Here is a 15,614-nt window from a genome sequence, read left to right on the forward strand (position 1 = left end):
ATATTGAGAAATTTAGAGGAAGAATGGATTTAGAGGAAATGATAATTCTTCTTGGTATAAGTTGAAATTATATTAGTAGTAGAAGAAATGTCTAAGAAACTAGCAATTCAGAATTGGTGTTCAGAGGAGAGATTAGGGTAGGAGTTCTTAGTCAGGGAATCTCTGGGCATTCAAGGGGTCTGTTAGCATGGATGGTAAAGAATGAAACCCTTTATTTTTTTTTGCTTCCTATAACTGAAATTTATTTCCTTTAATTATTAGTAAAGACCAAAAATATTAGTCTGAGAAGGAGCCCACAAATCTTACCAGACGTTAGAAAAAAGGTTTTCATGATGGAAAATGTTTAAGAATTCTTGGATAAGTAGATTTGGGAGTCAGTTTTATAAAAATAATTATTATACCTCTGAGAGTTATTGATAGAAACACAAACAAGTTTATCTGAAAGTTACTGAAAATTTCTCCATGTCCTCCTCACATATGAAATCAGTTACACAGTCTTAGGTCTTTTTTTTTTCTGTAACTATTGGTTAACTTTAAGAATACTGTTATGGTGAGCTATATTTTTTTTATGGAAGCCTATTGTACCTACTTGTCACTGGACATTCCTTGGATAGACCTAGAAGCAATGAGCTACCACAAAGGACAGAGCACTGGACCTTGAGACAGAAAGAACTGAGTCAAAATCCAGCCTCAAACAGCCTCACTAGCTGTGTGACTAGTCCCATTGCCTGGGCAAGGCAATTATCTTCTGCCTGCCTCTTTCCTCCCTGGTAAAACAGGGATAATAACAGCATCTATCTCCCAAAGTTGTTATGAGGATTAAATGAGATAATATCTGAAGAGTATTTAACGCAGTGTCTAGAACATAGTAAACATTTAATAAATCCTTCCTCTCTTTCTTTCCTCTTCCTTTCTTCCTTCCTTTTCATGTAGTGGGTAACACCCCATTTTTATGACAAAATGATGATATTTCCTTAGCTGCCTGTATTTTGCAGGTAGAAAACTCAAATGACACAGGAACAAAATAAAAACCAATCTACACACAGGAAAACAAGTATGTAATCTGGTTTAGCAATCCTGTTTCTTTTTGCTGCTGTTATCTAAATAACTCTTTGTACTTCCTTGTAAGTCTGTCTCTAAACTTGGTTGTTGATTCTGTGCCCTTGTCTGAAATCAAACTCTAATATGTGAAAATATACCTAGGAAAAAAAGCAGTCAAAAGTCATTGGAGCAGAGAAACAGGAACATGCAGACAAAGCCAAGTGAAGAAAAGTCAGTCAGCCAAAAGGAGCTATTACTCTACTGATGACTACTTATCAAAGCAGTCACTAAAAAGAGCAACAATGGACAGTATTGTTATAAGCAACTCATCTTCTTTCTTCTTGATCTATGAGGCAAATAAGTATTGAGAAATAGTGGAGTGTTCTTTTTCTTTCTTTTTTTTTTTAAACCCTTACCTCCGTCTTGGAATCAATACTGTGTGTTGGCTCCAAGGCAGAAGAGTGGTAAGGGCTAGGCAATGGGGGTCAAGTGACTTGCCCAGGGTCACACAGCTGGGAAGTGTCTGAGGCCAGATTTGAACCTAGGACCTCCCGTCTCTAGGGCTAGCTCTCAATCCACTGAGCTACCCAGCTGCCCCCTGGAGTGTTTCTTAAGAGAAAGACTTGCAAGATCATTAATAATCATGCAATTTTTTTTTTCACAAACAAGTATAAAAGCTCTAGTTCAATTCTCCATAAGTATGATCTTGTTTAGCAATAGAATCATTTATATGAACTTATCAGAAGAGCAGGGATTGCTTGCATGGACCTTTTTTATTGTTTTTTTTTTTCATGGGTGTAAGCTGCAGGAGGGAAGTTGAGAGCTGATCAAATTATGAGAGGATGTCATTGCTGATGAAGGTCTAGTCCAAGCAGGGCATTTTTTACTTAATTCTTAGTTATTTACTAAAGAATATTTTGGCTAGCAAGCTAGATATAAACAGAAATTTTAAGAATGTAACAGAATCTTTAAGAAGTGAATTAAGTCATGGATCATATATATTAATAAGATATAAACTTAATCAAACATCTTCAAATTTACCTACCTCCAAAAAAAAGAAAATAGACTTCAATTATTAACATAGAATACTTTACACATAAAAGGAAATATTATAAACAAATTAAAAGAACAAGGAAAATATCTATTATATTTACAAATAGGAAGGGAATTCATGAATAAGCAAAATATAGAGAGCATTTTAAGATATAAAATATGTAATTTTGATTACAGTAAATTGAAATTTTGTATAAATAAAGAAAATATTGCCAAGATTAGATGGAAAGCAGAAAATTGGGGGGAAGTTTTATAGACTTAGATAGAGATCTCATACCAAAAATATAGAGAGTTTTGTGAAATTAATGGTAATAAGAGCTTTCCCCCATTGATAAATAGTAAAAATATATGAACAGTTTCCAGATGAAGAAATCAAAGTCATATATAGGTATATGAAAAATGCTGTAAATCACTACTGATTAGGGAAATACAAACAAAAACAATTCTGAAGTATCATTTGATACCTATAGGATCAGCTAAAATGTCCAAAGGGCAAAATAAAAAATATTGGGGGATTGGAAAAGTGGGGACATTAATGCACTGTTGGTGAAATTGCAAACTGATCTAAAAGTTTTCTAAAAATAATATTTTATTTTACCCCATTTCATGTAAAAAATTAATAATTAAAAAAAGTTTTTAATACAAAATTCCCTCCCTTCTTGTGAACCTACTTCCCTCCATAACCTTCTCCTCTCCCTGAGACAATAAGTGATCTGATATAGATTTTACATGTGTAGTCATGTAAAACATTTTTTCCATATTAGTTATTTTGTGGAAAAGATCACAAAAGAAAAAAAAGAGATAATAAAATATAATGTTTCAGTCTGTATTCAGACACCATCTGTTCATTCTTAGTGGGCTGATAGAATTTTCATCATGACCCTCTGGGATTGTCTTGGATCCCTGCATTGTTGAGAATAATTAGGTCATTCATAATTGTTCATCAAGAAATATTGCTATTACTGTATACTATGTTCTTCTAGTTCCTCTTTGCATCATCTGCTTCACTTTGCATCAATTCATGTAAATCTTTCCTGATTTTTCTGAAATCATTCTGCTTGTAATTTCTCACAGAACAATGGCATTTTATTTAGCAATACTTCAACTTGTTCAGCCATTCCCTAATTGATGTACAACTCTGCAATTTCCAATTTTTTGCAGCCACCACAAGAGCTGCAATAAATATTTGTGTATAAATACTTCCTTCCCCTTGGATGATCTCTATAATAATAGTTTTGATGGGTCAAAGGATAGGCATTGTATTAAACCCCTTTAAGCATAGTTCCAAATTTCTCTCTAGAACAATTGGATCAGATTGCAACTCTACCAAAAGGGCATTAGTGTCACAATTTTCCACATCTTCCCCAATATGTATCATTTTCCTTTTCTGTAATATTAGACAATCTGATAGGGGTAAAGTGTTATCTCAGATTTGTTTTAATTTGTATTTCTCTAATAAAGAGTAATGTAGAGAATCTTAAAAATATACTATATATGGCTTTGATTTCTTTGTCTAAAAACGGCCTGTTCATATCCCTTGATTGTGAATTGATGAATTTTTCTGAATTTAACTTCATTTTCCACACATTTGAGAAATTAATAGTAGTAGTAGTAGTAGTAGTAGTAGTAGTAGTCTCTCGATAACCAAGAATGACGATTGTCTTTGTGCATTTTCATCTATGGTGTATAGATGAGTGTGCACAAAGACACTTGTGCGTGAAGGAGATTTAAGGGGAAAAGTCAATGCACAGAGATGGTCCCACTCTCTCGGCGTTGGAAGCCTGGGTCCAGTGGCACGAAAAGTTGTTACACCTGGAGACTTCCTCAGCTGCATTGGATGGCCGTGTTGTCTTTTGTGCTCCAACACGCCCTAAGCACTCCACAGAGCTTTGCTGCGTTGCCCTCTCAGCCGTTGAACCTTCTTATTGGTTTCTTCCGTCTGTTCCGCCGAAGCAGTCTTTATATGCTGGGTGAGCAAAGCCCTGGTTCACCAGGGGTCGATGACCCGATGGCTACCCTCACAAGGTTTGGCCAGCCTGTCGAAGCCATTGCCTGGGGTATGGTCGCTGCTGCATGCTAGCAGCTACTGGGAGCCATAAGTGAGAGCTGGGTGTCAGGTGGGGATCAGAGGCTGGAGAGCTGCCCTAGGAGGGCATGACAAGCCCTCCGTACCAGATACCACCCCTCCCTGAGCACCCCATACACCCCCCATATGGAATTAGGGAGAGGGTATGTGCTCTCTGAGGGAGGAAGGAGATTCTGTGGAGAAGAGAGAAAGTGATCTAAAATCCCTCTTTATCACAACTGTCAGAATTCATCTAGTCAAGATCATTTTTTTTTAAGTTTGTGAAAAGGAAGCAATTATTGGGTATTCTGGGGAAATTATTACCAATGATTAATAAGGGGAAAACAATAAAAAAGGAATTCTCTACTTAATTTCCTAAAAGGCTGAAAGGCTCTTATCTAGCTGAAAGAATAGAGGACTCCAGAGTCATATGGGATCAAACTCTGATTCCAACTAAGTGACGAAGAGCAGTCTTTTGTTATTATATTGAGAATTTGGCAAAACACCGAGTATGATGTGCCAAAACATCCTCTTTTTGCTTCATGATGTCATTTCTTACTAGAAAATATTCAGTCATTTTATATTTAGTTACAGAATAGTAAAAGTGATGAGTAAAGGAGGGGGATATTCATCTTTTAAAAAGATATCATTTGATTTCCTGGGGTTGGGGACTGAGCTCATTCATAAGAAAGTCATTGACTGCAATGACTAGAATATTAAAGAGGCAGAATTTCTTCATCTTTAATTAATTGATTAATTGGTCATTTAATACGGTCAGTTGAACCTCTCCACAATATAAAAGAAAAATAAAAGGTAATTCCTCTACCACTGTTGTCATCTCTTTATCTCTCTTTCTCTTACTATCTATATAGACACATTAACTGATGTCTTGATACACACACACACACACACACACACACACACACACACACACACACACACACACACACACACACCTTAAGCAATTTGAGATACCAGCAATCACAATCAAAATTTTTTGCTTTAACTCATGAGTGGACCACTCATTTGAACCACAAGCTTCCCCCCTGTGGGAGGAGGTTCAAGGTGGATGAGGTAATCAGTACAAATGAGATTAAGGAAATGTTGAGGATATCAGAAAAAATTAAAGAGTTTATTGAAAAGACACACAGAAAAAGTTGCAACAGGTCCCACATTGTAGCTGTGTAACGACACTTGTTTCACACATTAGCGAAATGTTCTCAAAGGGAGGAAGAAACAAATGTAAGGCTTAAATTAAGGAGTTTGACAAAGTGAGGAGAGCAGTTTAACAATAACTTTGTTTAATTGAAGAAAGAAGTATACACATAGAAAGAAAAGAGAAAAGAGAGATAATTAATCTTATACTCTATAAATATAGCTAAAAGTCCTAATACTACCTAAAACTATCTCTGTTTTCTGAGGACAGTTTCTTTTGCCTGGTATGCAGGTATGAGAAATTAATACTTTATCACAAATGCTTGCTACAAAATCCTCCCCACACACCAGCTTTCTGCTTTCTTTTTCAGCTTGGTTTCATTTGTTTTATTTATATTAATTTTTAAAAATTCATATAACTGGAATTACCCATTTTACATTTTATAATGCTCTCTTTCTCTTTTTTGGTACTAACTTGCTTACTTTTTCACACATTTACAGATAGGGTTTCCTATATTCCTTTAATTTATTAAAATATCACCCTTTATATTAAGATCATGTATCCATGTTGATCTTATCTTAGTATACAATATGAGATGATGGCCTTTTCTCAGTCTCTCTCATACCATTTTCTAATTTTCCCAAATTGGGAAAACAAACAAACAAAAAAACTCCCATTTTTGTAAAACAATGAAATCTTGTCTCAAAAAGGTTGGATCTTTTATTTCTTGAACACTAGTTTTCGATGATCTTTTATTAATAGTTTTATTTTATTTATTAATAGTTTTATTAATAGTTTTTTTGTACCTAGTTATTCCACTGATCTTCTTTTCTATTTCTTAGCCAATACTAGGTTGTTTTGATGATTACTACTTTGTAATACAGTTTGAGATCTGATACTCCTAGCTCACCTTCTTCACATTTTTTTTGTCCTTAATTCCCTTGATATTCTTGACCTTTTGTTTTTCTGGATCAATTTAGTTATTATTTGTTCTAGCTTTGTAAAATAATTTTTGGGCAGTTTAATTGGTATTACACTGAATTAGTAGATTCTGTAAAATTTATATTTTACAGTCAGCCTATCTAAATGCAATGAATATTTCCCCTATTGTTTAGATTTGATTTTATTTGTGTGAAAAGTGTCTTGTAATTAAGCAGTAGAACCCTTAATATTTTATGTTATCTACTGTTAATTTAAATGGAATTTCTTTTTCTTTCTCTTGCTACTGGGATTTGTTAGTGACATATAGAAATGCTAATGACTTATATGGATTTATTTTATATACTGCAACTTTGATAGTTATTAATTATTTCAAGTAATTTTAGTTGATTCTCTAAGTACCGTCATATTATTTGTAAAGAGTGACAATTTTGTTTCTTCAGTGCCTAATTTAATGCCTTCAATTCCTTTTTCTCTCTTATGGCTATAGCTAGTATTTCTAGTATAATATTGAATAATAGTGGTATTAATGGGCATCCCTCTTCACTCCTGATCTTATTGGGTAGGCTTCTAGCTTATCCCCATTACAGATATTGCCTGCAGATGGTTTTAGATATCCATTCATTCCTATACTCTCTAATGTTTTTAAAAAATGAATGTTGTATTTTGTCAAAAGTTTTTCTGCATTTATTGAGATAATCACACGATTTCTCTTGGTTTTATTGTTGATATGGTCAATTATACTGATGCTTTTCCTAACACTGAACTATCCCTGCATTCCTGGTATAAAATGCACTTGGTCATAGCGAATGTATCTTGTGATATATTTCTGTAATATTATTGCTAGTATTTTCCTTAAAACTTTTGCCTCCATTTTTATTTGGGGTATTTGCATTTAATTTCAATTATCAAATTTTTGTCATGTAACTAGATTAAATAACTCCTAATGATTGTTTTAATTTCTTCTTCATTGTGTGATATTGAAATTACTTTAAAAGACTGATATATGTATATGTATGTATGTATATATATATATTTATATATATGTATATATATATATATATATATATATATATATATATATATTAATTTAAGGTCACCAAGGAATTCACTTGTGTAATTCCTAAATGAAACACTCAAGTCAGCTGCAAAATTTTTATGGTATTTTAATTACAACAGGAGGAAGAAAGTATTATAGGGAGGGGGGGGAAGGGAGAGAAGGAAGGAAGTTTAACAGGAAAAAGGGAGAGAAGGAAAGAAGTTTAACTCAGAACTACTCTGGTTCACATTGAGCCAAAGGGGGCATTAAGGCCTTGGATAGCCAAGGCAGGGAAAGGGATCAGTCCTCATCCCTCATGTGACCTATCTGAAGGATAGCAGTCTGCAGGGCTCCTCCAACCTCAAGCACTAGCCTTGAACTGACTCTAGTCCTCCTTACAGGAAGTCCTGAGAACTCCAGAGGCTGTTCTCTACCTCACTTCCTGCTTCTCACATGTGCCAATGGTGGCTCTAGCTTGACCTAGGACCACCCAGAGATCTGTCCTTTTTTAGCACACGTCTGTTGAAGGCCATATTCTCAAATAATTAAATCTTGAGTTTGCTGCAGCCCTTCCTAATCTTGTTACACTGAGTAGGGTGGAGAATGTAGTTTCCAAGACCTGATTCTGTTATTCCAAGTATCTCTATTATTATTGACGAGGAAATAGCTAAATCCGATCTTCTAAACAATGCTCTGAATAGGGTGGAGTAGTTTTTGAAATTCACAATTGGTGGAAAATTTAGCCTTTTAATTTTTTTATCTTAGTAACAAACTTATTTCTTTCCTTTTAAAATTCAAATTAACTAAAATTTTATCTATTTTTTTCCCATAAAACCAGTTTTACCTTTATTTATTATTTTGGTGTTTTTTTCTTCCTTGCAATTTTGTTGATCTCTCCACTGAATTTCAAGATTTCTAATTTGGTATTTAAATCAGGGTTCTAACTGTTTTAATTGCATGCCAAATTCATTTATCTCTTCTTTCTATAATTTATTGATGTAAACATGCAGAAATATAAAATTTCCCCTAAGTTCTAGTTTGTTTTATTCCATAAATTTTGGCATATTGTCTTATTTTTGTCATTCTTTTCATAGAAATTACTGATTGTTTATATGATTTTTTGACATACTGTTTTTTAGAACTAGATTATTTAGTTTCCAATTAATTTTCATTTACCCTTCCCTGAACCTTTATTGAATGTAATTTTAATTGCATTATGATCTGAAAAAATGTTCTTAATATTTCCATTTTTCTGCATTTGTTTGTGAGTTTTTTTTAAGCCCTATTACACAGTCAGGTTTTATATAGATGCCATGTATTGTTAAGAGAAAAGATATGTTCTTTTCTAATCCCTTTCAGTTTTCTCCAGAGTTCTATCATATCTATTTTTTCTAAAATTCTACTCATATTTTAACTTTTTCCTTATTTATATTTTGGTTGAAATTCACATATAATTTTACTATTCCCCCCTCTAAATAATTTAGCTTCTCCATTAAAATCTGAGATTCTATGCTATTTTTAAATATTTTTTTATTATTTGTATTTTTATTTTTGATATTTTTAATATTGATATTACTTCATTTTCTGTGTTAATTAGCAAGATATAATTTCCTTCCTTACCTCTTTTAATTATATCTATTTATGCTTCGGCTTAGTATGAAATAATGATTGTTACCACTGTTTTTTTTTTAAGTCAACTGAAGCATAATTAATTCTGCTCCAGTCCTTTACCCTCTATGTGTTTCCCTGCTTCAGATGTGTTTCTTATAGATAGCATAGTGTAGGATTCTGCTGTAGAGCCATTCTGTTATGATTCTGTTTTATGGTCAATTTAGTCCCTAACTTCTCATTATGATATCTGTGTATTCTCCTTCTGTCTCTTTTTGCTGTTTCTTCTTCCTTTCTATCAGCCTCTCTTCCCCCTTTTCTTATCTCTATCCAAGTTTGCTTCTTAGATAATCTTGATGTCTATATTTAACTGAGAATCTATGTAATTCCCTCTTCTGACCAAATATAATAAGAGTAAGGTTCATATGCTGCCTGCCTCTCTCATAACCCCTCTCATATCCCTCTCCATAATAATAGTTCTTTCATATCTCTTTTATTTGAGACATTTCATTCCACTCAGTATCTCATTTCTTTTTTCTCTTAGTGAGTCATCTTTCTCATCTCTTAATTTTGTCTTTTTGGATAATATCCCATTGTAGTTAATTCACACACATTCACATCCATTCTGTTTTTATATACCTTCTAATTTTCCCTAATATTCATAAAGTTCCTAAGAATTATGAGTATTAACTTCCTCTATAATAATAAACAGTTAAAACATATTGACTCCAGTATGATTTTTCTTTCCTTTTTGTCCTTTTATGTTTCTCTTGAATCTTCTAGCTGAATGTTGAATTTTCTATGTAGTTCTGGTCTTTTCATTAGCAATATTCAAAAATTCTTGATTTCATTAAATATCCATTTTTTTCTCCTGAAGAATAATATTCATTTTTGCTCTGTATGTAATTCACAGTAATCCTATCTCTTTTGCCCTCCAGAATATCATATTCTAGGACCTCCAATCTTTTATTTGTAGAAGTAACTAAATCATGTTATCCTGACTATGACTCCATGATATTTGAACTGTTTCTTTCTGGCTGCTTGTGAATTAAGAAGGTGATAACAGAATGTGAATTAAGAAGGCGATTATAAGATGTGAATTAAGAATGGTCAGTCCTTTGGAAAACGTCTACTATAATTGGTAGATGTGAAAATTTAGAGGAGGTGACATAGGAGAAAATTCTCTTTAAAAGGAGGTCAGGAACTGAGAGGTGGGTCTCTTGGTGGTTGAACTTAGTTGAGCTCAGAAGCTGAAATGGAGGGTCTCTCTGAATACTAGAGTTTTGCTTGGAACAAATCTTGTGGTGAATGATTAAAGACTGACTTAGTTTCTCTCTTAAAGAGAAAAGGCCTAGGCCATTTCCTATTATTTCCTCCTACTCTGTCTCTCTCCCTTTCCTTAATTTCCTTCATTTGTATTAATTAAAATCTCCATAAAACCCAGCTGACTTGGGTATTTCATATTTGGGAATTTTTCCCATGGCGACCACTATATTTTGATATAAAATCAAGACACTAAAATTTATCTTTATAGTTTGGGCAATTCACAGTCTTGAAACCTATATTTTCGTGGTCACAGTTTATGGCAACCACTTTTTTGTCTATAACAGCAATTTGGGATTATATCCAGTCAACTATAAAACTTTTTAGGTATTTCTGGGTCTATTTCCCAAGGATATCAGGGAAAAAGGGAAAGAACCTATATGTTTCAAAATATTTATAGCAGCTCTCTTTTTGGTGGCAAAGAACTTGTGTCTATTAATTGGGGAATGGCTGAACAAATTCTGGTATTTGATTGTGATGGAATATTACTTTGTGGTAAGAAATATTAGGCCAATTAATTTTAAAAAAGCTTGCAAAGAACTATATGAGATAATGAAGAATGAAATGAGCAGAACCAAGAGACCATTCATTATATAAAGCTACAGATTTAATATTTGACAAATAACTTATGAATGTTCACTTCCAGAGAACAAACTGAGAGGTTAAAACATTAAACATGTAATCTTTGTATTTTGTTGGTGATGCCTTCTTTTGTATGGAGAGTGGAAGGAGGGATTGAATAAAAAATAAATAAATGAAAATATTTTTAAATTATTAATTTACAAGTAGCACATTAATTTCTCTAATACTTTAAAAGTATACTATTTGATATGTTTGATTAGAAATTAATAAAAAGTTGCTACTAGTCAAATATATTATTCTGGACTTTATAATTAAAGTGGAAATATTTCTAACTTAAGAACCCGGTGGAGCCTGTGTGTGTGTGTGTGTGCTATAAGATAAGAGAAGAGAGATTCTGCATTTAGGAGAGAAAGCAGTCTCTTGGAGAGAACAGCTGCAGAGAGAGTGGAAGAGGGGCAAAGAGGAAGCTCAGAGTTCTGAGGTGGAATCAGAACCTTGGGACCAATGGGCAGGATTTACTTCCAGCCTGGGAGGTGGAGGAGAAAGGTGGATTTCCTGAAAGCTGAGAAGAAGCTTCTTCATTTGAGACTTACTTTCCCTTGTGAGACTCTGAAACATCTCCACTAAAACTCTCAACTAAAGCTATCTAAAATCCTCAAGGGGGATTGTGGATTGGGATTTTGGACCAGAGCTATCCAGATCCTTCCCTGGGATATTCTTCTCTCTCTCTCTCCCTTACTTGTCCCTGAACTTATACTTTCAAGGTTTAGTTAGTTTGAGAGTAGGGGCAAGAAAGCAGTTGGCAAAAAGGAAGAGGTCAGGGCTGAGAAGCCTTTGACCTCCAGACTCTGAAAGGCCAATCTGCGAGAGAGGAAAATCTTTAGGGCTTCCCCTTTTTACCCACTTCCCAAAATTTTCCTACCTCATACCCCTGCCATTCCCTTCCTCCTTCAATCTCAATAAATCATTTTGAAATTTAGGACTTTGGGTTTGGGCCTATCTCTAAATAATATAACAAAGGGGATTAGAATTTGAAATCATTAAGACAGAATTTCAAACTGAAATTTTGTCCTCTCTGGTGACTCAGTCCTATCTGACCAAGGAAACTGACATCTTTTCCTTAGTAGTGACTATTTCTAAACCCCTAAAAGGCTGACAGTTAATGTCCCTAGGGGAAGCCGAATCATAAGGGATCATCTTGCCTCTCAAAGACAGATTTGACCTCAGGAACCCTGGGCTTCTCTGAGGGCGGGCGGCATCTTGCCATCTTATTGAGGCAATCCTACTCTAGTCTCCTGTCCCCCATTTCCCAGATAACTCCCCTCTGGAGCCATACTTTTGTTCAAAAGAACAGGACTTGGATTATCTCTCCCCATAAGTAAAGGAGGAAAAAAAACAATTCTTTCACCCTCTATCTCCCCTTTTCCTCCTTCTCCCCTCTATCTCCCTTTTTCTTCCTCCCCATTTTCTCTTTTACATTGTGTTTGTGTGTGTGTATTTATGGAGTGGGGGTGCATATACACAAATGCATGCACCCAGACATGTGTGTGTATAAGTGGGGCTGGAATATTATCAAAAATTGATATTTAACCTCTCTTCTTTGAGGTTAAAAAAATTCAATTGACCTTTTAAAAAACTCTCATTGCCATGCACCTAGATTCTTTCCAGCCTTGATCTAGCAGCCAAATATCACAAGAAAGGTTATTCTCGTTATTTCCAAACCAGCTGGAACTAAGAACTACTGAACATCCTCTGAGAGATTCAAATTAAACTCATCATAGCCTTCTGTTCAATTAATTAATTAGTTAATGCCTGTCAAGTATTTTGAAGATGCAAAGTGAAATATATTTGTTTATTATCATTATTATTATTTATAAAACAGGCAAAGCATTTAAAAGTGCCATTTCCTCTACCATTATATTTTTGCTGGATAACTTTGTTAACCAGAAGAAGGATTACTTTCATATGGAGCTATAAAACTGATAATGCTTAGAATGACAGGACAAAGACAAATACAGATTTTTATTATCATGGACTGTCGTTTTATCTGGAATGTGTCCTTTCTAAAGTTCATAAGAGTGCAGCTAGGTGGTGCAATGGGTAGGGTGCTGGGCTTGGAGTCAGGAAGACCTGAGTTCAAAACCAGCTTCAGATACCTACTAGCTGTGTGATTCTGGGGAAATCACTTAACCATGTTTGTTTTGGGTTCCTCATTAGTAAAATGAGCTAAAGAAAGAAAAAACAAAACAAAATAGTAAACTACTCAAAACAAAACAAAACAAAACAAAAAACAACCCAACAACAACAACAACAACAACAAAACAAATGGGGTCATGAACAGTTGGCCTTGACTAAAACAACTGAACAACAAAGCTTATAAGGGAAGTTTTAAAGTTTTCTAGAGCCTCAGAGATATTAAGCAACTCATCTTATAGATGCACAGGTAAAAGCAGGTAGTAGGTATATATATGAACCTGTATCTTCTCCATTCCTCCTTTCTCACTCTTCATTATCCAATGCTGTCTCTAAAGTCATGTAAAGTTTCTCCTTCTCTTCAGGATAGGCAGCCAGTGTTACAATCTGTTTTATTAGACCATGTTTTCTCTGTTTTTTTTTTTCCATTTTAGATAACCTTAAGACTGATAGAACTTTTACCTCCTTTAGCAATTAAAAATAATTATTAGTGGGAGAGGGAGGATTAGGGCTCTTTTCTGTTCTGTCTGTCATTAACTGAAATTCTTCAGGAAAATTATAATTCCACACCCTTTTCTATATCGCTATATCATTAATTGATTTTGACTTTGATGATATTTTATTACTAGAGAAATTGAAAATGCCCAGTTTTTCAAAGCCAAATAAAGTTGCAGGCCTTGGTCAATATGAGTGCCAATGAAGTTGGACCTCATAAAGTATATTGGTTTAGAGATCTCTGGAATGCAAAAAACCCCACAGAGAGCCATTAGGAATTAAATGGAAGTGACCAACACAACACAAACTAATTAGGCTATTAGCAACTTTTGTTTTCCAACAAACTAGGGGAACCCTGAACCAATTTCCCATTTCATTAGATGTCATTCTTGGCAGCCGCACATGAAGAGCAGCACAGGTGCAATTTCTGAGAAGCTGAAACATCTAATCTTTGTTATTGAACCTGGTGTAGCTGCAAATCATTTTTTTTTATGTAAAATTGGAAGGAGTTTTGCAACCTTTAAATCTTTCCTTGTCATTTTATGTTTCTGCTGTTAAATTTTTGCTGTGTTAATGTCATCCTTGCTTGGTAATATTTACAGCACCTAAATCAATGTTGAGGACACCCAGAATATTGAAGGATCAACTCTACTTATTTCAAATACACTTTAATGTTTTGACTGCCAGACCAGAGTTCGAGAAATAACTGCGGTAGAATGATAATGAGAAGTTTAACAGTTTTATGATGGTTGAAGCCGACTTTATGAAAGTTGATAAATTTCATCTTGTAGGTTTCAATTTCTCATTCCCTACAGAGAGATGGAGAGAATACATTGATACTGCATTTCAAATTGGCTAGATCAAAAGGAACAGCAGCTAAAATCCATTACAACCCAATTACATCCATCAGCTGAAGCTGTGTGCATTCACTCGTGAACATCAGCATTTAATCCATAAAGAGGAACTAATGAGAAATTTGAAAATGGAATCCACGCATCAGTAAGTTTGGAGAGATTTTTCTGGGATTAATGAACTGCTAGAACAGCATCAACACACTAGAAAGCTATTCTCTATAGGTTTGTTTACTGACCAAAAGAAAGAAAGGGGGTTTCCTTCTGTTGACCCATCAAGTGTGGGTTATGTCTTTTACATGCTCCAGTCCTTGGAGATGGGAATTTCACATGCATAGGAAGGCAGCTATGTGTTAAGAGTTGGTGCTACTTCTGATTGGGAAAATCACATATATTAAATTGGGAAATTCATTCTAAAAGTCTAGTGATAACTTTTCAAAGAAACCTTTTCACCATGAGAGTGAAGAAGTGTGTGGAAAAGTGAAATAATTCTTGATTAGGAGTGAAAAAGTTAAGAGTTTATGTCCTGCCTTTGCTGCTAGCTTCCTGTGTGTCCTTGGGGAAGTTATGTTCCCTCTCTGGGTTTTGTTTCCTACATTTGGAAAATGGAAGGTCAGGCTAGATTTGAAAATCTGTTACCCTAAAAAAAGAACTACATTTCCCAGGAGCTCCCACTGACTTCCTATCATTATGTACTTCCTGTAGATGGAGGATATTAGTGAGAGGATGGTTCTCTTGGCCTTTTTTCTTGGACTTGCAGTCAGCATGGTGGCAGTGGTAAGCTAAGGGAGGGGATTTTAAATGGGCTAATCAGCCATGGGCATGTGGTCTTTATTTTGTGTCTTCTTTATTCCTTGATTTCTAATGATCATTAATAAATTTCCTAAAATGTAAGATTTTTATTTATTGGGACTAATTTTAATTTTTACAAATGTCTCTTCCCTCAGATCTGGTTCCTATGGATGGATGATCTCTAAGTTCTCTTTCAGTTCTAAAGTTCTATAATTCTAGAGTTTAGATAGATAGATAGATAGATAGATAGATAGATATAGATATAGATATAGATATATATCTTTATGTTACCTGTCTGGAAAGAAAGTGCTTAGAGTTGTCTTTCAATTATATTTGATGTTATATAGAGGAATGTTTTCTTTTAACCAATTCTCTTTAGTGCTTAGAAATATAGAAATCAATTTTCTACCTTGTTGCATTCCACTTAACTACAGAAGGATAGTGTAGCTAATGGGTGGGCAATCTTGAGCCTGCTTA

General features: G+C 34.4%; 1 long non-coding RNA gene across 1 annotated transcript in view; it reads left to right on the plus strand.

Moving 5' to 3' along the window:
• LOC130456533 (uncharacterized) overlaps positions 1–15,118 on the plus strand; it is a 36,340-nt gene extending 21,222 nt beyond the window's left edge. The window contains exons 2-3 of the long non-coding RNA XR_008915545.1: positions 14,310–14,493; positions 15,051–15,118. This is a non-coding gene — a long non-coding RNA (uncharacterized LOC130456533). The remainder of the gene's footprint in view (positions 1–14,309; positions 14,494–15,050) is intronic.
• The last annotated feature ends 496 nt before the right edge of the window (positions 15,119–15,614 follow it).

This window comes from Monodelphis domestica, chromosome 1, assembly GCF_027887165.1.
Source record: "Monodelphis domestica isolate mMonDom1 chromosome 1, mMonDom1.pri, whole genome shotgun sequence".
Lineage (NCBI taxonomy): Eukaryota > Metazoa > Chordata > Mammalia > Didelphimorphia > Didelphidae > Monodelphis > Monodelphis domestica.